Source organism: Ovis aries, chromosome 20 (genome assembly GCF_016772045.2).
Source record: "Ovis aries strain OAR_USU_Benz2616 breed Rambouillet chromosome 20, ARS-UI_Ramb_v3.0, whole genome shotgun sequence".
Taxonomy (NCBI): Eukaryota; Metazoa; Chordata; class Mammalia; order Artiodactyla; family Bovidae; genus Ovis; species Ovis aries.
The window spans coordinates 5,673,957-5,700,019 of NC_056073.1; the positions used below are offsets into that span (position 1 = coordinate 5,673,957).

The window sequence follows — 26,063 nt, forward strand, 5'->3', positions numbered from 1 at the left end:
ATTGGCCCCAGATAGCTCCCCAGGATCAACGGAATGATTTCAGGGAGCCCAGGCTCTTGCATCTTTCCATACACAAAAAAAGCACTAACTCCTTAACTTGACACATCTGGTTTTCATTAATTAACAGTAATCTTTTGATCCTGAACCTGAGGCTCCAATACTTTGGTCACCTGAAGCAAAGAGCTGACGCATTGGAAAAGACTCTGATGCTGGGAAAGACTGAGGGGAGGAGGAGAAGGGGGCAACAGAGGATGAGATGGTTGGATGGCATGATTGACACAATGGACATGAGTCTGAGCAAATTCTGGGAGAGAGTGAAGGACAAGGAAGCCTGGTGTGCTGCAGTCCCTGGGGTCACAAAGAATCAGACACGACTTAGTGACTGGACAACAACATTTTAATGTTCCCAACTACCTGCCCTTTGTTGCAAAATTCCTTTATATCCTAGTTTCTCCCTCGCCTCCTCAGAGCAGTTTTTCAACGCCATCTGAAATGATGCTTCCCAGGCTACAGTCCTCATTTTGCCCCCAATAAAACTTAGCTCAAAACTCTCACATTGTATGTTTTTTCAACACGTGATAAGATGGTGATAGAGTTAGAAGAATGTAAGCGCAACATCTGATTTGGAAGTGGGGTAGAGGAAGACGCTTATCTGGGGAAGTACTAAATGTGCAATGCTTGGGACACTCAGATGGCGATGTCCTGAGGTCTCCACTAGTCACATCACTTCATTCTTTCTGACCTTTGTCCCAAATCTTCACAAATATCACATGACCTACAAAGACAAGCCATCTCTGTAGTCTGAGTTTCTGTCAAGTGTTGAGCATCTTTGAGTCTGCTTCACACCTGAACAGAGCCAGTGATAAGCCTCCCATGGACTCCTGTGCTTCCTGCACTGATGCGGGGTTGGCAGAAAACTCTTCTTTGAGTTGCAGACAGCTTGGGAGGAAAGAGCATTGGACAGGAGCAACAGGCGGGTTCAGCTATGCCAGAAGCTTCTGGTTCGTTTCAGATTTAATTCCCAGGGAATATACAGGAAAACCATACTGGATCCTTAGAAATTAAACCTTATATAAGACAAAAAGTTTAGCTAAATACCCATAGGAGGAGGAAGAAAACACATTAGCTACTCTAAGAAAGGCCACCCTGAGTAGAGGATGGAAGGATATTTCTCTTTCTCTTGGGCCCCCATAATTGATTGTTTTCCTTCAGCATGCTGTAATTATCACATCGAAATTCCATAACTTTCAAGGTTGCTAATTAGGAAAACAGTACAGGTACTATTTTTATTTCATACATGTCTAATCGCTATCTGCTTGCCAAAATCTTTACTGGCTGTGAACTGGCTGGCCTGTGCCCTGCTTAATTCTTCTGGCAGATAGACGCCTTTTAATACTTCTTCTTCTGGCAGATGCGTTGGTGTTACTGACATGCCTTTTTTTACCATCACATTATCCTACTGGTCTAGACAAAAAGAGAATGACTGGAAGTTCCAGGATATTCACCAAATGAAAGCTTAAACACTTTGACCTGAATTTGACAGCTAACTTAACAGCTAGGTTTTCATGTTCTTTTGTCTTTTTCCAGACATCCACAGAATTTTTCACACAAAAATTGTTACCGGAGTTTCTGTCAAAAGCTGTAAGAAAAACTTGTGAGTCCTCTGTCCCTATATTCGATTTGTAGAGAACACGACAATATATAAGCACATGTCAGAAATTTTAATCTCATTTAAGAACTCTCCAATTTAAAACATTTAAACTACTCAGGATATACAGCTATGCAATCAAGGCTTTTATTCTCAGCAAGAAGATTGCAAGTGTTATTTTAGGTTAATCGTGGTGCCCAGAACTGTCGTCCATCTCTGGCCTCCCTACTTTCCAGATGCTGTTGTTGATGTTTCTATTATCGGGTCACATGGTGGGTTACTTCGCCCCAGTGCAGCAGCTGCCCTGGCTGCTAAAGCTGTCCTAGGTCTGCGGACTGGACTAAGTAACCTGATGGGTCTCAGAGAAAAGGCCTGGGAAGGAATGTAGCAGTAACAAGTAGGAAAACAAGAACAATAGAAATAAGAACCACAAAGATGAAAGGGAAGGAAATAAACAACATCTCGCTAAATACTAACAGGGTGGTGTCAAAAGTAATCTTATACTATTCTGGGCTGTACGGCTTCCATATGATTTCTTAGAATCTAGACTTGACTATAATATCAAATTATTAATTAATTTGTTAAAAATTATTATTAATTTTTAACAAATGCAACTGATTTTTATTAAGGAAGATCTTTCCAAGGATTTGGGTAACATATATAAATTCAAACCAGGTAAATTTTCCTAATAATTAATGAAATGTGAGTTAACATCAAAATATGTTTGTTGTTTTTATTCTATCAATTTTAGATTGATAACATTCTTAAATACAGAATAATTTTCCCTTGATATATACACAAACATATATAAAATAAAACAACGAAGACCTACTATATAGCACAGGGAACTATATACAATATCTTGTAATCATCTATAATGGAAAACAATATATATCTATATCTGTGTGTGTATATACACACACACAACTGAGTCATTTTGCTGTGCTCCTGAAACTAACGAAACATTGTCAATGAACTATACTTCAATTTTTTAAAAATGGTTAATAAAAAAGAATAAATCTTCCCTGAATTCTCAAGCATAGTAGTAGATTGATATGATTCAAATTTGATAGTATTTGAATGTACTGTAAGTGACACTCACTGACAGTACTGTAAGTCACTGTCACTGACAGCGACAGTATTAAAGGTTGATTGCAGAGGTAGTTGCTGTATCGAGGGCCGTATGAGGCTTCGCTTATGTTATTCTTTCATACGGTTCTTACTGTGTTTCTCTTGCTATCAGGATGTCAAGCTAATACTTTCTTTCTTGACAGCATGGCTCCTTGTGTTCTAATTTAATATTTGTAATCTGATCGGGTTTGTAAAGATTTAAGAGCTAATTTGAATTCTGTATAATATAACGGACTCCCTGGGTCAGGAAGATGCTAGTATTCTTGCCAGGAAAATTCCATGGATAGATGAGCCTGGCAGGCTGTAGTCCATGGGATCGCAAAGAGCTGTACATGACTGAGCAACTGAGCATGCGCACACACATAAGGGACTAAGAGGCCTGTTCCACCAAAAAGCAGTAGATTTGGCATGTCTGCTTTGGCTGTTCTAGGGTTGATTTCCTTATTTCTTGATTCTCTGCATCATTCTAGATGGGTGCTATAAATAGGCAGCCAGATCTGCAAAGGTAGCATGTTGGTGTGTACTTTAGTTTTAAGCAATTGATAAAGTATAACGTATTTTAACCAATTTTTTTTTTTTTAGGCTTTGCCATGCTTTTCTCTGGAAGGAGTGATGCTGAAGCTGAAGCTCCAATACTTTGGCCACGCAATGTGAAGTTGATTCATTGGAAAAGACCCTGATACGGGGTAAGACTGAGTGCAAGAGGAAAAGAAGGCAACAGCGGATGAGATGGTTGGATGGCCTCACCAACTCAGTGGACCTGAGTTTGAGTAAACTCTGGGAGATAGTGGAGAACAGGGAAGCCAGGCATGCTGCAGTCCATGGGGTCACAGAGAATCAGACATGACTTAAAGACTAAACAACAACAAATGTTTTCAAGTTTTGATTTAAGAGCCCATTTTTCCCTAATTTAGATGAAGCCTGTTCAACAGAGACAACCATTACACAGAACATTTACAACACACATAACCAAAAACTATGAACATGAACTTGGCCTGTTTATTTTCAGAATATATGACGCCTCGATATTTGAGTGTATGTCAAAATTCTCTGGCGCAACAATCATGTTTGAACACAAACAGCCCTGAGACAATAAAAGCCAGAACCACAAGTTGGCATATCCACCTGAGAACAGAAAAACCAGATGCATATCATAAAAAGATATGTACAAGGCTCAAGGAAGGACGACACAGTTTAGACTGGAGAGTGTGCTCAGCATGTCCGACTCTTTGTGACCCCGTGGACTGTAGCCCGCCCGGCTCCTCCGTCCATGGAATTCTCCAGGCAAGAGCACTGGAGTGGGTAGCCGTTCATTTCTCCAGGGGATCTCCCTGACCCAGGGATCAAACCTGCGTCTCTTGTGTCTTCTGCATTGGCAGGTGGATTCTTTACCACTAGTGCCACCTGGGAAGCCCAAAACACAGTATAATAGCAATTTTTGCAACACTAAAATGAAAAAAAAAAAAAAAAGAAGGGATCTTGACGGGATATCGAATCTGTCCTTTTACCTTCCCAAGAATACACCTGCCCCAGGCAAACCAAAACTTCTATCCAGGCCCAGCAGTGACTGTCTCTTCAAATTCTCACTCATCCACACTTTAGATGTTACCATGGTTGTTTTCCCACACCCTTTCTGAGTTACAGAACCAAGGCAATAAAGGATCTATAAATGCCCTGGCAATAATTTTGTTCCAGGCTTGGAACTATCATGCTAGCCTCGGTCAAATTACTTAACTTTTTGAGATGTCAGTTTCTTTATTTGAAAAATGGGAAAATAAAGCATACCCCAGAGTCTTTTCAAGGATGAAATAAAAACGTTTCAGGCATGTAGCATCAGACCTAATGCATAGAAAAGGCTAGGTGAGAGCTGAGTTTGAATGCCAGACAGTCGGGACCCAGGGCTCACGTCCATGTTCATGATCCCTGCCCTAAGCTGCTAAATACATTTGCACATTCTGAAGTTTCTTTCTGAAAGGTATCATACTAGATTTTACCCTGCTTATTTGCAATAGTTTTCTGGCCAAAGCCACTCTTCATTCAGTTCAGTTCAGTTTAGTCACTCAGTCGTGTCCGACTCTTTGCGACCCCATGAATTGCAGCACGCCAGGCCTCCCTGTCCATCACCAACTCCCAGAGTTCACTCAGACTCATGTCCATCGAGTCAGTGATGCCATCCAGCCATCTCATCCTCTGTCGTCCCCTTCTCCTCCTGCCCGCAATCCCTCCCAGGATCAGAGTCTTTTCCAATGAGTCAACTCTTCGCATGAGGTGGCCAAAGTACTGGAGTTTCAGCTTTAGCATCATTCCTTTCAAAGAATACCCAGGGCTGATCTCCTTCAGAATGGACTGGTTGGATCTCCTTGCAGTCCAAGGGACTCTCAAGAGTCTTCTCCAATACCACAGTTCAAGAGCATCAATTCTTCGACACTCAGCTTTCTTCACAGTCCAGCTCTCACATCCATACGTGACCACTGGAAAAACCACAACCTTGACTAGATGGACTGTTGTTGGCAAAGTAATGTCTCTGCTTTTCAATATGCTATCTAGATGGGTCATACCTTTTCTTCCAAGGAGTGTCTTTTAATTTCATGGCTGCAGTCACCATCTGCATTGATTTTGGAGCCCCCCAAAAATAAAGTCTGACACTGTTTCCACTGTTTCCCCATCTATTTCCCATGAAGTGATGGGACTGGATGCCATGATCTTCGTTTTCTGAATGTTGAGCTTTAAGCCAACTTTTTCACTCTCCTCTTTCACTTTCATCAAGAGGCTTTTTAGCTCCTCTCAACTTTCTGCCATAAGGGTGGTGTCATCTGCATATCTGAGGTTATTGATATTTTTCCCAGCAATCTTGATTCCAGCTTGTGCTTCTTCCAGTCCAGGGTTTCTCATGATGTACTCTGCATAGAAGTTAAATAAGCAGGGTGACAATATACAGCCTTGACGTACTCCTTTGCCTATTTGGAACCAGTCTGTTGTTTCATGTCCAGTTCTAACTGTTGCTTCCTGACCTGCATATAGATTTCTCAAGAGGCAGGTTAGGTGGTCTGGTATTCCCATCTCTTTCAGAATTTCCCACAGTTTATTGTGATCCACACAGTCAAAGGCTTTGGCATACTCAATAAAGCAGAAATAGATGTTTTTCTGGAACTCTCTTGCTTTTTCCATGATCCAGCGGATGTTAGCAATTTGATCTCTGGTTCCTCTGCCTTTTCTAAAACCAGCTTGAACATCTGGAAGTTCACGGTTCACGTATTGTTCAGCCTGACTTGGAGAATTTTGAGCATTACTTTACTAGCGTGTGAGATGAGTGCAATTGTGCGGTAGTTTGAGCATTCCTTGGCATTGCCTTTCTTTGAGATTGGAATGAAAACTGACCTTTTCCAGTCCTGTGGCCACTGCTGAGTTTTCCAAATTTGCTGGCATATTGAGTGCAGCACTTTCACAGTATCATCTCTCAGGATTTGAAGTAGCTCAACTGGAATTCCATTACCTCCACTAGCTTTGCTCATAGTGATGCTTTCTAAGGCTCACTTGACTTCACATTCCAGGATGTCTGGCTCTAGGTGAGTGATCACACCATCGTGATTATCTGGGTCATGAAGATCTTTTTGTACAGTTCTCCTGTGTATTCTTGCCACCTCTTCTTAATATCTTCTGCTTCTATTAGGTCCATACCATTTCTGTCCTTTATCGAGCCCATCTTTGCATGAAATGTTCCCTTGGTATCTCTAATTTTCTTGAAGAGATCTCTAGTCTTTTCCATTCTGTTGTTTGCCTCTATTTCTTTGCACTGATCTCTGAAGAAGGCTTTCTTATCTCTCCTTGCTATTCTTTGGAACTCTGCATTCAGATGCTTATATCTTTCCTTTTCTCCTTTGTTTTTCGCTTCTCTTCTTTTCACAGCTATTTGTAAGGCCTCCTCAGACAGCCATTATGCTTTTTTGCATTTCTTTTCCATGGGGATGGTCTTGATCCTTGTCTGCTGTACAATGTCACGAACCTCATTCCATACTTCATCAGGCACTCTATCTATCAGATCTAGACCCTTAAACCTATTTCTCACTTCCACTGTATAATCATAAGGGATTTGATTTAGGTCATACCAGAATGGTCGAGTGGTTTTCCCTACTTTCTTCAATTTAAGTCTGAGTTTGGCAATAAGGAGTTCATGATCTGAGCCACAGTCAGCTCCTGGTCTTGTTTTTGTTGACTGTATAGAGCTTATCCATCTTTGGCTGCAAAGAATATAATCAGTCTGATATCAGTGTTGACCATCGGGTGATGTCCATGTGCAGAGTCTTCTCTTGTGTTGTTGGAAGAGGTGTTTGCTATGACCAGTGCAATTTCTTGGCAAAACTCTATTAGTCTTTGCCCTGCTTCATTTGTATTCCAAGGCCAAATTTGCCTGTTACTCCAGGCGTTTCTTGACTTCCTACTTTTGCATTCCAGTTCCCTATAATGAAAGGGACATCTTTTTTGGGTGTTAGTTCTATAAGGTCTTGTAGGTCTTCATAGAACCATTCAACTTCAGCTTCTTCAGCATTACTGTTTGGGGCATAGACTTGGATTACTGTGATACTGAATGGTTTGCCTTGGAAACAAACAGAGATCATTCTGTCGTTTTGAGACTGCATCCAAGTACTGCATTTCGGACTCTTTTGTTGACCATGATGGCTACTCCATTCTTCATTAGCGGCCCAAATCCAAGGGTCTACTACTCTTTCTAATGTGTCATCTATTGAAAACTGGAGATACAGGTTTTGTATTCTATTCCAATAAAGAACAAAAATGTTCATTCAAACACCAGGTTAAGGCACATCTCTGTAGAGTTCTGTTTCTTACATTCCCTAAGATGACACATATTTTTAATTAAAATCTCCTCAAGTATGTTCTCTCAAATATAAGACACCTGCATAAACTATACTGTATTAATACCATTTTTGGCATATGTGCATTTTTTTTTATTGGCAGACATCACAAACATGATATGTTACAGAAGGTAGATAATATTTTTTCCCAATTTAAATGGTAACCCACTCCAGTATTCTTGCCTGGAGAATCCCATGGACAGAGGAGCTTGGTGGGCTACAGTCCACAAAGAGTCAGACACGACTGAGTGACTTCACTTATCATCCTAAACAAAATTAAGAGACTCATTAGTATCTATATAGACTACATATACCATCTATCAGGAAAAAAATATTGCTCCTAGGACTTGGAGTTTGAACATTCTGGCAGATCTGTTGCTTCCTGAATTTAGACATGGGACACTGGGAAAGTCATTTAAATCAACGGACTGAAGGTCACTGGCAGCATAAACCACAGCACTTACAGGATTCAAGCGCAAAAGACACACTGTTAAATATGAGCCAGGAAGAAACTCTTCTCTCTCACCCTTAAATTAACCCCCAAACTAACAGACAAATGTAAACGTCCAAATGGAAAAAAAAAAAAAAACCAGTCTCTTTCATGAAATAATTAAACAATACAGTTTTCCAACCACCATAAAACATATTGATTAAGGTTCAAGTAAGGTGACACCAAACCAATTATTTTTTAGCACTTGTAACACTTAAAGTAATTTGAGTGTTAAACCACTTCCAGAATGGAGAGGAGCAGGATGATTACAGGAATAAACATTGAGGCCTCACATATATTCACATGTGCACGAGAAAGGACTCTGAAGGTTCCTTGTATTTCTCTTCACATAAATATTGTCAAAGCAGACTCCTCCATGCTAAATTTAGAAGGATTTCTTTTTATAAAAAGTCACTTTCCATCTGCATCATTTTGTTCAGATATTTGACCATCAATTTAATTTAGAAATTGACTCCGTATATAACCTGATTTAGTAGAAGCATAACATTTTAATTGGTCCATAGATGTTGGGCATATATCATCGCTAGAAATGTGAAACTTGTGATGCTGAGACTGTCTTTTAACAACCAGCAGCTGATTTGGCAAAGATCATCTCTAGAACCAAGATGTAACCAAGATATAAAGTGTTAAGTTACTGAACTGACTGATATCAGAAATTTGGTTCATGTTATAAGTGCTGATGCATTTGGCATAGTTATTAAACATAATATGCATTCTACACATTATTAACCAGTTTAGACTTATAGAAACGTGTCCTAATACATAAACTATAAAATGGATTAACAAATAACTATAATAGGAATAGTCTGTGTCAAGGAACACGTCATTGGTATAAATCAAAAGATTTCTCAGACGTAATCTCATCTCGCTAGTTGAGATCAGGCTTCTTATAATAGTTATCTACCGCTGAATAGAGAATCAGCTCTAAAATGCAGTGGCTTCAAACAACAAACATTAATTATCTCACAGTTAGTGTGGGTGAAGAATGTGAGAGCGGCTTAGGTTAGCTGGGTGGTTCTGACTCAGAGCCAATGTCATAGTCATCTGAGGCTGGCTGAGGAGTATCTGCTCCCAAGGGGGTTCATTCACACATCGGTTGTAGGAGGTCTTGGTTCCTGGCCCTACGGGCCTCTGTATAAACTGCTGAAGGACCTCATGACACAGCAGATGACTTCTCTCAGAGCAAAAATCATCCAGACAGAGAGGGCTAAGCAAGATATCCTACTTATCACCTGGTCTCACTTCTCCCATGTTCTATTCATTAGAGGGGAGTCACTCAGTCTAGAACACACTCAAGGAGAAGGGAATTCAGCTCTACTTTTGGAAGGAGGACTGTTAAGAGTTGTGGACATATTAGCACAGGCAACAGTAAGATGGTGTGCCCAAAATATATACAGTACTAGTAGGGAGAGATGAAGAAGAGCATTTCTGGAAGAGGGAAGGGCAGAAGTGAATATTTAAAGGTAGAAAATGGCAGATGTCAAAGCTACAGGGGCAGATGCTGGATGCATCGGCGCTTCTGTGGCACTCGCATAAAGCAAAGGTACAGGGGTTTCGTCATCAGAGAAGGATGACATGGATCCTTCCAGCAAGTGACTGCAGGGATACTGGAGAAAGCAGAATTGTTAGGTAGCAAGATGAGTTAGAAGGACTATTGTGATTAACCATGGAAAGTTGAGAGCAGAACTTGGGCGGTAGCAACGGAGAGAATTAGAAGGAGGAAGACATGGCAGAGGCCCAAACCTCAGGGCCTGATGGCAAAACTGGAGGTGTGCAGTGAGAGAATATTGAGTCATATATGCGATTCCAAGGTGGCCTCGGTATCAGAGAAAGTGATGATGGCTTTCACACAGAGAGAAGACGGGAGAAAACGTTCAGTGAACTTCATAAACTCTTTTGGACACAACTGCATTTTAAAGCCCAGTGAGCCCTGTAGGTAAAGACATGGGACAGACAGAAAAAATTAGCAGACATCAGCAGACAGTCCACACCAGAGCTGTAAGAGGAGGAGGTGTGGATGTGGACAGGTGCACCGAGGGATAACACGCAGAGAGAACAGGACCTGAGGATAAAAGCTTTGAAACATTCACTTTCAGGAAAGGGAAAGAGAGCCACAAACGTACAGGAAGAAAGAGGAATGTCATCGTGAACAACGGCAAGAGATGAGAGGTGACCAGTGCTTACTGAGAAGTTGAGGAAGCTGGGTTTGTTTAAAAGTGGCTGGTGTGTCTTAACCACGTGCAAAACAGTGGACTCTGAGGCACTGGGTCAGAAAGGAATGGAACAGAGACCTGGACTGCAGAGCTGAGAGGAAGGAGAAAGAAAGACGCAGAGACGCTTGATGACCTACTCCCGAAGGAAGTACAGTGATTAAAAAAGGAGAGAAAGAATGGTAACAGGATGGAGCCAAGCATCTCACTCAGAATGTCATACTGGAAAGCAGAGAGAAATGACCATACATATGAAATAAAGGTATAGAAATCAGAGTAATAGCACTGCAAGGGGCAGTTAAGATCATAGATTTTTTTTTTTCTTTTTCTCTTCTCTCTGAAGAAAACAGATTAAAAGAGACGAAGCCTACATTAGACTTTTGCCAGGAAAAAGCTAGCAGTTGAAAGGGAGTCACTTGGAAAGTCCTCACATCAAGGATTTATCCAGGGAAGCAGTTCTTAGAGATTAGGGAGTAAAGATATTCAATGCAGTTTCAAACGCTAAGCCCCATTCAAAAAATTCTACAAACTGAATGCTGGAGTAAGTGTGGAGAAAAGGGAACCCTCATGCACCGTTGGTGGGAGTGTAGACTGATACAGCCACCATGGAGAGGAGTATGGAGGTTCCTTAAAAAAACTAAATACATAACTACCATACTATCCAGTAATCCCACTCTTGGGCACATATCCAGAAAATGCCGTCATTCAAACAGATACATGCACCGCAATGTGCACTGCGGCACTATTTACAACAGCCAGGACGAGGCAGCAACTGAAGCATCCATCACCAGAGGAATGGGTAAAGATGTGGCACATGCATCCAATGGACATTGGATATCAGTCCATAAACAAAGAAAGATATTGGGTCATTTGCAGAGACATGGACAGACTGAGAGAGTACCATACGGAGTGAAGTAAATCATAAAGAGAAAACCAAATATCATATATTAACGGGTATATGTGTAATCTAGAAAAATGGCACAGGTGACCTTATTTGCAAAGCAGAAATAGAGACACAGAAGCAGAGAACAAACAGATGGATACTCAAGGGGAAGGGGGAGGGGGAGGAGTTGGGAGACTGGGATTGACACGTACACATTATTGATACTATACACAGAACAGGTAACCAATGAGAAGCTATTGTATAGCACAGGGAACTCAGTGCTCTGGGCTGATCTGAAGGTGAGGGAAATTCAAAAAGGAGGGAATATATGTATACGTATGGCTGATTCACTTTGCTGTACAACAGAAACTAACACAATACTATAAAGCAACTATACTCTAATAAAATTACTTTAAAAATTATCTTGCAACCCCTTCTTTATTATGGTGATTGCATGAGTTGAATATACGGTGACATAGGTTGCAGCAATCTGTAAGCAATTTCTTTGGCAGTTAACTAGGAAACCAAAAACAGAGCCTTTTTCCACTTCCGGGGTTGAGGGGAGAATTCACATGTGTAATCAGTAAGTGCATTCCTTGGGGCACATTTCCTGAAGTGTTATTTTCAAATGATTGTTTGGGCTCTCAACGTATTTGGTCTTACCATTAAAAATAAAACAGCATGAGCATACACGTTAATGTGAAACTAAGCTCTGGGAAACCCGTGACTCTGAGCTCCAGGGATTCTGCTACTGTGAAACTATGGAAATAAATCCTAAAAGCTCTGATGACTCATTCAGAATGGGTCCACTTTTACAAGCACATTAAAAGTCAGCTGACGTGATAACCTTTTATTATAGAAGCAAGTTGCATGGTTTTCCAAACTGGATTATTAACAGTAATAAATTATTTGAAATTTAACATAGAAAGAGAAAAAGGCCTGGTGTGCTTGGCTCAGTAAGTACATTTACCGTTTGAACGTGGCAGATGTTTTCCGAAAAAAAATGAAATGAACATACATTTGAAAAAATTAACACTACATTTTCTCAAACCTTATGTTTTCTATACTATAACTTTTGATGAATATAATGCTATAAAATCAGTGTATTTGTTTTCACTTGGGGCAGTTCTTTCCTTTTGATACTTTGAATAGATTCTGGCATCATATATTTTTCTTTAAAAATGTTTAGGTAGTTCCCTGGTGGATCAGTAGTTAGGACTAGGGATGGTATGGGGAGGGAGGAAGGAGGGGGATTAAGCATGGGGAACATGTGTATACCTGTGGCGGATACATGTTGATGTATGGCAAAACCAATACAATATTGCAAAGTAATTAACCTCCAATTAAAATAAATAAAGTCTTTTTTTTTTTTAAAAAAAAAAAAAAGGACTCTGCACTTTCACTGTTGTGGCCCCAACTTCAATCCCTGGTCAGGGAACTAAGATCCCACAGCCAAAGCCAAAAACAGAAAAAAACAGAGTATTTAAAAAAAATTAAGTTTAACAGAAATGGTTAAAATATAAAAGTTATATGTATAAAGTGTATATGTAAGCATCACTATTAAATAATATATTGCTATGCATGATATTTATAACGTTTATAAAGCCATTTTAAAAAGATACACACAGAGGTTTCTTTTAAGGCTTTAAACCTAAGAGCGCTTAAATTTTATTAAACTTCCATAGAGTTAAGCAGCTTAAGCAATATGCTTTAAGATTTTAAACGTGAAGAAAAGTATGCATATCTAAAACATATGTAAACACGAACATCTATCCTTGCACAGACACAACAACTATACATAAACTTCTTTTCACTTGTATACTATTTTAAGTAGTATTTTAAACCCAAGGCTGCATCATTTGTAGCTTATAGATGAAACTACGAAGATAATGGTTGAAATAATGAACTTGATGAGCTTGATGATGTGTGGAAAAATGTTGGAAAGTAAGGCATGCAGAGGAAAAATAAAATACAGGGTGGTTTCTATCCATAAACATATTAGAAACTCTTAAAAGTAAAATAAAAAGTCTTTAACTGATTCAGTGAATGAGTAATATGTATATTTAAGTAGTATGCAAACTTTAAACAACTTCTCGAAATTTTAAAATAGTGATAACTTTACCCTTTAGTTTTATTTTTAACTCTATAAATATACATCTAAGATATGCATAAATGTTTTTCTTAAATTCACATGCAGATAGACTCTGTGATATTTAATCATACCAATTCATTCTAAATTAAGTGAAAGGCAGTCCTCTGATACAAGACTAAGATAGCTTATTCTAGACTAAATTTCTTACTGGAGACAATAAGGGCTGAAAAACAAAAATAAAGGTAGCCAGCATTTATGGAGCCAAAATCAGAGATAAAGGAGAAACCAGAGGAAATGGAATGTTTCCTGCCACTTTTCACCTAACATTTTTTCATATTTGCCAATTCACAGAGAAGGGCACTAAACGCAGTAAGCCATGGTGAAGAGCTTTTCCAATTTCAGAGTGATGAAGAAAGCAAAAACTAGATTCTAACACCACCAAAAAGAGCGTTAAGACACCAGATAGCAGAGAAAAGAGAATCACAGCAAAGTGGACTCAGGATTCCACACAGTTATTGCCCTAAAGACACTCCTGAAATCTTAAATGGCTCACTGAGTAAAGGGAAGAGGAAAGAGAAAGAAGAAAGTTGATAAGAGGGTAAAGAGTGTAAGAAAGCTTTTGACAATCAGATTACGAAGATAAAAATTGAAGTTGAGATTCTTCCAAGAAACAGAGGCTCCTGTGAAATCCCAGAAGAGTTACTCTAGAAGTAAATGAAAACTGGGAACATTCCACTGTTTGTAAGACTAAATGTCATCCTCATACCTCAGTCTCTATGGAATAGGTTGATTTACTCTTACTTCAATTGTCAGCTTAAAGAAAACTAAATCCTCTTTAATGGAGATTACTTCTAAATCTTTTCATACTCAATAGTCAACATTCAATCAATCAAAGAAATTCCAAGGAGGTGAAAGGACACAAACAAAGGACCAAAAACACCAAGAGGAAAAAACAAACCACAGATAATAGAAATAGATTTATAAGTGATTCAGACTGCTGGTGTTATCAGAAACAGACTTTGGAATACCTTATTGAGGCATTCAAGAATTATATGGGAGATGTGGGTTCAACCCCTGGGTCAGGAAGATCCTCTGGAGAAGGAAATGGCAACCCACTCCAGTGTTCTTGCCTGGGAAATCCCATGGACAGAGAAGCCTGGTGGGCTATAGTCATAGGGTCACAAAGAGTCAGACATGACTAAGCAACTAAACAACAACAATTATATGGGTGAAAAGTACCAATACCAAAATTAACAATTCAACAGTTGAGTTTAATAATAAATAATCCTCAAAGAAAGGATTAGCGACTTAAAGATACCTACATAGAAAACATCCAGAATGAAATACAGAGAGAGAAAATGATGGAAAACACAAAAATGAATATAAAATATATGCGGGTTATGTTTAAATAAAAATAAACAAAAATTAAAAAACGAACAAATTAATACCAGCAATTAGAATTCCTGGGACAGGAACAGAAATAGGAGAGAGACTCAACATTTGAACAGATGCTAGCTGAGATACTACCTAAAAAGGCAGAAAGACACGATGCAGATTAGAGAAGCTCTACTAAGAAAAAATTTTAAAAATAAGTATTCACTCAGTTATATCATATTAAAGCTACAGAAATGAAAGTAACATCTTAAAAGCAGATATGGAAAAAAGATACATTATCTCTAAGTAAGCAACAATAAAAGTCAGCTGACTTTACAAATATAGCAATATTTTATTTAAAAATATTTCACAGAAAGTACTGTTTATATTTCATGTTATATTCAACATTATAAAAGAAGCCCTAGCAACATAATAAGGTACTCAAAAAATATAAAAGTTATATGGATTGAAAAAGGGAAAATAAAACTAGTATTAGTTACAGATATAATTATATACCTAGAAAATCCAAATACTCTATATATAAACTACTGGAATTAATAAATGAATTTATCAAGTCATTGAATCCAAGTTAAAATACAAGGAAAAAAACCATGTATTTCTATACACTAGCAAAGGAAAAATTAGAACAAAATCCTCAAAATATCATTTCTAATATGATCAAAAAGTAACAACTGCTAATAAATCAAATGATGTGTAATACCTATATACAGAAAACTACAAAATCCCACTGAAAGAATGTATTTATAACTAAATAAATGGAGGAATATATCTCGCTCATGAATTGGAAGATTCAGTATTGTGAAGTTTAATTCTGTTTAAATAGTCTGTAGATGGAATATAATCCCAATCAAAAGCTCAGATTTTTCTTTTTAAATTATTAAAAGGATTCTAAAATTCCTACAGAGAAACCACGGATTTAGAACAATTAATGCAATACTGAAGGAAAACAAAACTAGCGGACATAATGCTACCAAATAGAGACACTTACTATAAAGGTATAAAAACTAAAACACTGTAGTCTTGGAACAAAGTTAGGAATAGATCCATGGAACAGAATAAAGCAAAAAGTATACTGTCTGAAAGGCAATGGTGGCACTGCAGTTACACATGGAAGGGATGATAAATGCTACTAGGTTAGCTTGATACTATTTCTACAAAACTTAAAATGGACACTGACTTCACGACACATATAAATCAGTACCAGAAGGATTTGCAAACCCAAAGGTGTGTATGCGCATGCTCAGCTGTGTCTGATTCTTTGCAACCCCATGGACTGTAAGCCACATGGGCTGCAAGCCACAGAACGTATTTGCAGGACATGTATCTTGACAAAGATTTCATGCGTACAAGAGTACTCAGTCGTGTCCCACTCTGTGATTCCCTGGACTGTAGCCTGTCATGCTCTTCTGTCCATGGGATTCTCCAGGCAAGGAAATGGAGTGGGTTTCCCTTTCTACTCTGGGGATCTTCCCAACCCAGGGATCAAACCTGCATCTCCTGCACTGGGAGGCAGATTCTTCACCACTGAGCTACTTGGGGAGCCCCAAAGAATTCACAGACGGTGTAAAAGATTCTTAGAAATCAATTGTAAACAAACAAATACCTAGCTTTAAAAAAGAAGAAAACAATGGGTGAAAAACCCTGAGCCCTATGATAGAGTGGAGAATACAGCTCATCTAAAATCCAAAGGACAAGTATAAACATGACAATATCCTAGGGCAAATGACTAATCCAAGCCTGGTGAGGGAACTGATCAGAGCTCAATTTAGCAAGTAAAGCTGAACAAGGATTTTAAAAGACGAATGGGAGGCAAAGAATAAGCAAAGGGATGCTCCACAGAGAACAATCATGTTGAAAATCAGGAAACAAGCAGCTGCCATGGAAAGCCTGCAGAATGGCAGTGCAGTAACACTGGAGAGTCTGGTGATGAGAGGGAAGAGGAAGGAGATAAAGGGCAAAGGTGAGGAGGAGCCACCTTCAACAGGAGGAGCCTCGTATATGCCGTGTTTGTCCACCTGGACTCTATCAGGTAGATCATCAGGACCCAAACATCGTAAGACCTGCACAAAAGTGTCCTGAGAATTCAGTGGTTTGTCCGGTACCAATAGGCAAGGACTATTAGGTGCTCTGTCCGGGTTCAAGTTCCAGCATCGCCTTTCCTACTTCAAATTCTAGTAAAAAGTTATTAATCTCTTTGTTCTTCACCGATGAAAGGAGGCAACAGAGGTACCTATCTGAGAGAGCTGCTGTGAATATAAATGTCAATACATATAAAGAGTTTACCATACTGCCTGGCATGTACCAGTCAATAAATGCTAGATAGTATCAATGTCAGGAACAAATTTTATGCTCCTTCCCAGTAGAGAAGCAACCTGGGATGTAAGAGTTTGGGAATGGAATCAAGACACCTGAAAACAATCTGTCCTGAGGGTTACTGGGTGACTTTGAACTTTTGGGTAAAAAGGCTACATGGTCACTGGGTTCAGATTCTTTTATTTTTTTCAAGTAACCATTCTTGAATTTCAGGCGGCTTGATTATGACTGCGTACAGTGACATAGACACTGATTGTTTTCCATGATTATGGATTTTCCAGTAGCACATATTGGATTGATATTTAGCCAAATGGCAATGTTTTTGCATGTTCACATTTATTTACTTGCTTAAAATGTTCGTTTGACTTATTAGGGGGAAATTGATAGGTGATGATTAATAAGACATTAATACAGCCTGAAACAAAGTTTAGAAAGAAAATGTACACTTACTGATCTTCTCTGCTTTTAAAGCTTCGAGAGTGCTTATTGAGTAGCTAATAATTACACAAAGACAGTTATGAGGCTTTCTTCATTTCTAAAGGAATGTTACTGGGATTCTCATCATATCAGCACTGATGTACAGAGGAGTGGGAGGAGGGTGGGGACGGATCTAGACAGAAGGACCTGCTCTGCTTCAACAGAGGCTGCCCTGCTGAGAAACAGGACATTATCACTGATACTATTTACAACTGCCAGTGCACAGTGTCATAAAAAAGCAGACTGCCTTTTACTCAATCTTATTACTGTTTTCAAATTCCCAAGAGGCAATGAACTTCCTTATTACCTGCACCCAGGCACCCTTCACTGACCCTGTTCTATGCCACTGCTTATCGGCACAGGAAACCAAGTATTTTATTATGGGAAAAGTCCTAAGTGGAAAAGTTCGGAGGCAAATTGTTATACATAATTTCAAGTATGATCTCAAGTATATTACATATGAACATTCTGTGTCAGAGATGTAATACTGGGTGTTCAGAGATTTACACACACATATAAAATACACACTTGGGTGCACATGTACTTTCCTGTCCGTCTATTTATATCTTAGAGGGAAGAAAATACCTAAATTTTATTTTCTTAACTCTTTCTTGTATTTTCCCCATATTTTCTATACGGAATGTGTATACTCTGGTAATAAGAAAAAGTAAACCTTTATTCTATGTATTCGCTGAACTAGTAATCGCTGTTTGCCAATAAATATTCTGGCAAAATATTTCTCTACTTTAAAACCTTAAGAAGTATCTCTGTATCACTCTGATACATAAAGTAAAAAAGGTGGATAAAAACCCAGCCCCTTTGTAACACATAGGTCACTCACATAATGGCCAATACCCTCAAGCTCTTATCTATAAATCTCCCATAAATCTTTTACCACATCCCCCAAATACTAGACTCTAAACCACTTGAAGCATTTCTTTTTCCACTTGTATGACCTAGTAGAGTGTCTTGATCTTAACAAAAATTTAATAGATAGATATAAACTATATATAGTATAGTATATAGTTATGTTTTTATTCAGAAATATATTTTATTGACTTAAAATCAAATAGTTAAGACATTTAAAAATAACTCCCCCAAATCACCTTCTGAATTAAGTAGTTATAGTATTCTACCTCTGCAAGAAATTGAAGGTATAATATATTCACATTTCAAGAAGAGATCTTCAGCTCTGGGTCATTATCAGCCTCTCAGGGAGCTTTACACCAACATTTGCTACAACCTACTTATATTTCCCTCTACATTTTAACTAACCAACAAAATGCTAATATGTGCAAGACCAGATGTGATGGTATCACCCAGAAACATTTCATGGCCTCCCACTGTCCATACTCACAAAGGCAGACTGAAGGACCTTCACAGTTTGATCTCAACACCCTCTGCCTTCCTTTTTCCAGCCCCACTTTGCTCCCTCCGCATTCCCTGTTGTCGAAAATGCCAAGCTCTCCAGAGTACATCTCCTACTCCTCCACACATATGATCCACAGTGACCTCTCAAGAAAGTGAGGTCCCAACAAACACCTTCCCAGTTGTTGTCTTACTTCACCAGGTCAGCATATGCGGTTGCTTAACACTTGCCTTTGGGAGGTTCTGCTTCTCTGCAGGTTTTGTAACCTCCTGCCTTATCAGGCCTTGGGCCATCAGCCAGCCAGGCTTCTTATCTCACACGCTCTATTTACCTACTTATTTGTATCTCTGGCTTATCCAGCTATGTCCCAGTCCATTCCTTACCAATGAGCTCAGGACCAGGACTGTCTCCAAGTCCAGTCACTCTGGGGATAGATTATAACCGGAACCCTAGTCACTATTTAGACAGTGGTGGCTATAATCACCAGTCAGCGATCTCAGGGCTATGGTAAAAATGATAACTTAAAGGCCTCTGTGACTTGGTCTCTGCCTACATCTTGATTCAAACAAGCTGATGACTCTGAAGCCAACTTCAAGGACAATGTCATCATTCCAAATGCTCACATCAAAAATGTTGGAGTAATCTTATATTTTCAATTTATTTCATACCTTGTATCTTACTGCCTTTAAAATACATCCAGAATCTGATCAGCACTGCTACCATCATGGCAATCTGACAAGATAATCTCACACTTGAATTACTGTAATAGCCTCTGCTAAGTTTATTCTTGGGTTCCTTCTCAGATGGCGCCAGTGGTAAAGAACCTGTCTACCAATGCAAGAGACACAAGAGATGTGGGTTCAATCTGTGGGTCGGGAAGATTTCCTGGAGGATGATACCACAATCCACTCCAGTATCCCTGCCTGGAGAATCCCATGGACAGAGGAGTCTGGAGGGCTATACTCCATGGGGTCGCAAAGAGTCAGAGAGTTCAGTTTAGTTCAGTCGCTCAGTCGTGTCTCTTTGTGACCCCTTGGACTGCAGCAGGCCAGGCTGCCCTGTCCATCACCAACTCCCAGAGTTTACTCAAACTCATGTCCATTGAGTCAGTGATGCCATACAACCATCTCATCCTCTGTCATCCCCTTCTCCTTCCACCCTCAATCTTTCCCAGCATCAGGGTCTTTTCCAGTGAGTCAGTTCTTTGCATCAGGTGGCAAAAGTATTGGAGTTTCAGCTTCATCATCAGTCCTTCGAATGAATATTCAGGACTGATTTCCTTTAGGATGGACTGGTTGGATCTCCTTGCTGTCCAAGGGACTCTCAAGAGTCTTCTCCAACACCACAGTTCAAAAGCATTGATTCTTTGGTGCTCAGCTTTCTTTGTAGTCCTACTCTCACATCCATACGTGACTACTGGAAAATCCATAGCTGGACCTGATTAGATGGACCTTTGTTGGCAATGTCTCTGCTTTTTAATATGCTCTCTAGATTGGTCATAACTTTCCTTCCAAGGAGAAAGTGTCTTTTAATTTCATGACTGCAGTCACCATCTGCAGTGATTTTGGAGCCCAAAAAAATAAAGTCAGCCACTGTTTCCATTGTTTCCCCATCTATTTGCCATGCCATGATCTTAGTTTTCTGAATGTTGAGTTTTAAACCAACTTTTTCACTCTCTTCTTTCACTTTCATCAAGAAGTTCTTTAGTTCTTTTCACTTTCTGCCATAAGGGTGATGTCATCTGCATATCTGAGGTTATTGATATTTCCCCGGCAATCTTGATTCCAGCTTGTGCTTCCTCCAGCCTAGCGTTTCTCATGATGTACTCTGCATACAAGTTAAATAAGCAGTGTGACAGTATAAAGTCTTGACATACTCCTTTCCTGATTTGGAATCAGTCCGTTCCAAGTTCTAACTGTTCCTTCCTGATCTGTATACAGATTTCTCAGGAGGCAGGTCAGGTGGTCAGGTAGTCCCATCTCTTTAAGAATTTTCCAAAGTTTGTTGTGATTCACACGGTCAAAGGCTTTGGCATAGTCAATAAAGCAGAAGTAGATGCTTTTTCTGGAACTCTCTTGCTTTTTCGATAATGCAACAGATGTTGGCAATTTGATCTCTGGTTTCTCTGCCTTTTCTAAATCCAGCTTGAACATCTGGAAGTTCATGATTCACGAACTGTTGAAGCCTGGCTTGGAGACTTTTAAGCATTTCTTTGCTAGTGTGGGGGATGAGTCAGACACGACTGGAGCAAATTAGCAAGCTTATTCTTGAGTGCTTATAGTTAATTTTCAATACTGTAGCCAGATGTATCCTTTTAAAATACAGCATATTTCAAATTGATCATGTCTCTCTTTTGCCCAAAATTCTCCAGTGGCTCCCCATTTTACATGGAGCATAAACCAAGGTCCTTGTAATGGTCCATGAGAACCTCATGGTACCTCTCTGAACTCACCTGCTCATCTCCCTTTGTTTTCTTGGGTCCAGAAACTGGCATCCACACTATTCCTCTAATACACAAGAAGGCATGTCCTTGCCCTAAAGCTTACCCCATGTCCAGTCTGCTCTGCCCACAAGTAGACGCAGGCCTCATTCCTTCTTTCCCCAAATCTTGACTCCATCATCACCTTGTTGATGAAGCCTCTTCTGAGAATCCAGTTTAAAATCTTACACTGCCCCCTGCCACCACTCAATGCCCCTTCCCCTCCCAGTTTGTGTTCTGTTTTTCTCCATAGCACTCTTTATTTATTGTGCTTATTATCTAAATCTCCCTATTTGTCCATAAGCTCCATTCAAAGACAGTGTTTCTTTGGGGTTTTATTCCCTTATGTATCCTCAGAATTTAGAACTGTATTTGACAAGCAGTTTACATTAAATAAATATTTGCAGAATAAGTGAGCCGCCTGCTATACTGATCACCTGTTAAGGCTCGCCGATGGCTGGCTGATCCAGTCATAGCTGAACGCAAGAGAGGTCAAAGGACAATCTCATTGAGTATTTTTTCTAAGGTCTCTTTTATGTGAAACCCAGAGAATTTGTTTCTTTCCTGTGTGTCTTAACACAGTCTGTATCCTAGGTGCTACACCCCATCCACGTATCACAGTCTTCTGTCGGTTCCAGTCGGTCACTTCTGACTTCCAGCAGCAAACCACACAGTGGCCTTGTGCCTGGTCCATTTAGAAACCAGCACTCCCACACGGCCACCAACTGCACTCTGGGCCAGACCCTCTCACCAGGTCTTCTACAACCTCCATTTGGGAACAGGCCGCCATTTATACTTTCCGATTACGATCCTTTTGGATCATTACCACTGACTTCATCATGCCTATTACCAGAAAGCAAATTATTCATCATTAAAATACGGATCATAAAAGTACCTATTTCATGAGATGGGCAGTGTGAAAGTCAATTTAAAGTAGTGCATATAAACTGCTGAACAGTACAGGACACATAAGGGTTCCACAAATATGACATGTTACTGTTACTGGATTATACAACACAAACCCTTTGCTCAAAATCAGCTGCTAGTTCCAGTCCTGATAATAAAAGCTAAGCAATGTTTTTCAAGAAATTTGAAGAGTGACTAGTTAAATGACATGAAAAATTGACATAAAGTATATGCCTCATGATGAATCTATGGCAACTACAGGAGAATAGGCAAAAATGCTTGAACCACAAAATGTCAATCTGATGTGAGAACCTCCCTCACCTCAAAAAGACATCCTGAAGCAACCCCCCACCCCATTACATTTCACATCTCATTAAGAGGACAGATAAGCAAAGGACAGTTGCGTCCCTTTATTCTCATGGAAGTTAACATTTGATAAGATACTTCAATCTGACCTGATTCCCTAAATTTATCACCACCATCAGCAGCAAGCCTCAATTTATTTATATCATTTTACAATAACTTTGCTTATTTATTTATTTTGGCTGTGCTGGGTCTCGGTTGCTGCATGCACTTTTTTCTAAGTTGCAGCCACAGGGGCTATTCTCTAGTTTCAGAGCACAAGCTTCTCACTGCAGTGGCCTCTCTTCGCGTGGAGCATGGGCTTCAGAAGTTGCGGCTCCTGGGTTCTGGATCACAGCGCCAACAGCTGTGGCGCACAGGCTTAGTTACTCCATGCATGTCGGGTATGCCCAGATCAGCAGAGACTGAACTGTATCTTTCGCACTGGCAGGCAGATTCTTCACCACTGAGCCACCAGGAAAGCCTCTATTTGCATCACTTTAAACAGGGATGCCCACAGAGTTGAGGTTAAACTCTCTTCATCCATGTTCTTTTGACTTCCCATCGGGATATCACTTGCCCCTTTCTCCTGTGCAGAATTACTTTTCTGGCTTTCCCCAAAAACAGCATCTGAGTTTGCACAACTGCTAAATTCTATCCCTATGAACTTTCCGTATCACTGAGACTTTAGGAAAACCGCATGTTTTATGATCATAATGTTTTATGATGGCAATTAGATCTGCCATTCCAAAAACTACTAAAGGTGTGATATCAGAAAAATGTTACACGCTTCAATAAGTACCTGTTTATTTATTTTAATCCTACGACAGGAAGGAAAATGAGGAAACCAAAATCATCATTAAAAAATAAACCGTCTACTTCCGAGATCCCAGAATACATTGAACTAAGTTCTGTGCCATGGTCGATAACAGTCTCCCTCACAGTTCGGTGGAAAAATGTACATCCCACATGCAGTCCCAGGGGACTGCTTCTCACAGCTCATATTGTAAAAAGAAAAGAATTAAAGGATACCAAAAGATAGCACCTGAGGGCAGAAAATGGTCTTGAAAACATTTCCCTTGATCAAATAAATCATGTGCACTCTGAATAATTCAAATTTTAAAACCTTTTTTTCCCAACTAGTAATAGAGGTATAGGTTAATATTATCAAGGCGGAGTTTCTGATAAACTTACTGTCTTCTATAAATGATTTTAAGTATTCTTTTAAAAGTTAAACTCTTTCCCAAATTGCCACTGTCAAATAAAAATGGGTTAAAAATGAAAATCAAGGCTGATTTTTAGATTTTACCTGATAAGACACAGCCTGGCAAAATACCTGAAACTCATATATCACACATGACTTTAGAATAAAAAACAAGCTGGAGATCTTATATAACAATTTTATTTGTATTTTTTCATACATTTCAGATTAATTGCTTCCATTGAAATAGCCTCTCAGTCTGGAAAGTGAGAGTTTTAAGCTGAGATGATTAATTAGGGTAAGTCTTAAATAATATGTCCTGTATTACTTATTTAATTATATCAGAATTATTTAGTAAGGAATAATAGTTCATAAATTCAGGGTTACTTGAACTTTGGACACTAAATGTCAGGTCTAACTTACAAAAAATTGCTCTTCTTTTTTTATAAATATAGAATCTTTGTATAAAAATCCAAAAAAATTATCACTTTTCAAATTAGAGATGAAATGGAATGACTCTTTTTTTTCCTCTTGGTCTACAACAATGTTGCCTGTCCTCCCCCTTAGCTTTTCACCAAAACTCTGTATCTTTTCAGATTTTAGCATGGTTTAGAATTTTTTCTTCAATTCTGAACAACTGTCCATTAAAGAGGATGTCTTTTCTGCACATCCTGAGTATAACATTTGTAACATGTGAGCTGTCTTCACAGTAGGTAGTATTTTCAAGAATGCATACTTATGTTGAATCAATATTTTCCCATTTTGAACCTTCTAAGCAATAACCCTTGGAAAATGCTATGCACTTTGCTAATGCACTGTTACATAATCACCACAATACTTCAGAAATGGATTTGAGTCATTTCACCAACAGCTAATAACCTTGGCTGCCATTCCTGGTAAGATGCTATCGTCTTAGATGCTGGACTTGGTTGTTCATTTGCTCTCACTTTTAAAAGAGAAAGGCCAAATCACAGTGATGCAAAAATAAAGGCTGATGAAATTTTGACAACATAAAGGTCTGGAAAAATATAGTAAGAGGAAGAAACGTAGGAGGAGGAGGAAGAGAAGTAGTGGTTGTCATCATTTCAACACCGCATGCATCAAACGTATGGGGGTAACATGGTAAACATGTCAGTCCATCCATTCCACTCTCACCAGGACCCAATGGAGTATTAGCATATCCATTTCACAGATGGGAAAACTAAAGCTCAGAGCAGTTGTAGTACAAAGCCTAATGTAAACAGTTGTTTGAGCTGGGATTCAACCTGGCCCTAACTGACTCTGCGATTTAGAGCCTTCATGAGATTCCATGAAGACTCTTTGAAAAAAAGCATCATTTGAAATTGTGCAATTTTAAAGGAGGATACAATATTTTGCCCATAAAAGTTATCAAGTCAATCAAGAAACCTAAAACACTCCTTTGCAGCCAAAGATGGAGAAGCTCTTTATAGTCAGCAAAAACAAGACCAGGAGCTGACTGTGGCTCAGATCATGAACTCCTTATTGCCAAATTCAGACTGAAATTGAAGAAAGCAGGGAAAATCACTAGACTATTCAGGTATGACCTAAATCAAATTCTTTATAATTATACAATAGAAGTGAGAAATAGATTTAAGGGACTAGGTCTGATAGAATGCCTGATGAACTATGGACAGAGGTTCGTAACATTGTACAAGAGGCAGTGATCAAGACTATCCCCAAGAAAAAGAAATGCAAAAAAGCAAAATGTCTGTCTGATGAGACCTTACAAATAGCTGTGAAAAGAAGAGAAGCGAAAAACAAAGGAGAAAAGCAAATATGCCCATTTGAATGCAAAGTTCTACAGAATTGCAAGGAGAGATAAGAACGCCTTCCTCAGTGATCAGTGCAAAGAAATAGAGGAAAACAATAGAATGGGAAAGACTAGAGAACTCTTCAAGAAAATTAGAGATAGCAAGGGAATATTTCATGCAAAGATGGGCTCAAAAAAGGACAGAAATGGTATGGACCTAACAGAAGCAGAAGATATTAAGAAGAGATGGCAAGAATACAAAGAAGAACTGTACAAAAAAGATCTTCATGACCCAGATAATCACGATGGTGTGATAACTCACCTAGAGCCAGACCTGGAATGCGAAGTCAGTGGGACTTAGGAAGCATTACTATGAACAAAGCTAGTGGAGGTGATAGAATTCCAGTTGAGCTATTTCAAATCCTAAAAGATGATGCTGTAAAAGTGCTGCACTCAATATGCCA

At 39.2% G+C, this 26,063-nt stretch overlaps 1 protein-coding gene across 2 annotated transcripts in view; it reads right to left on the reverse strand.

The window, feature by feature from the left end:
• FAM83B (family with sequence similarity 83 member B) overlaps positions 1 to 26,063 on the reverse strand; it is a 105,211-nt gene that overhangs the window by 43,490 nt on the left and 35,658 nt on the right. Inside the window, exon 1 of one of the 2 annotated variants that reach the window (XM_027958450.3) lies at positions 18,889 to 19,277. The exons of the other annotated variant lie outside the window; for it this stretch is intronic. The gene's annotated coding sequence lies outside the window, so the exon portion shown is untranslated. Of the gene's footprint in view, positions 1 to 18,888; positions 19,278 to 26,063 lie in introns of those variants that run through there. 2 annotated transcript variants of the gene reach the window in all.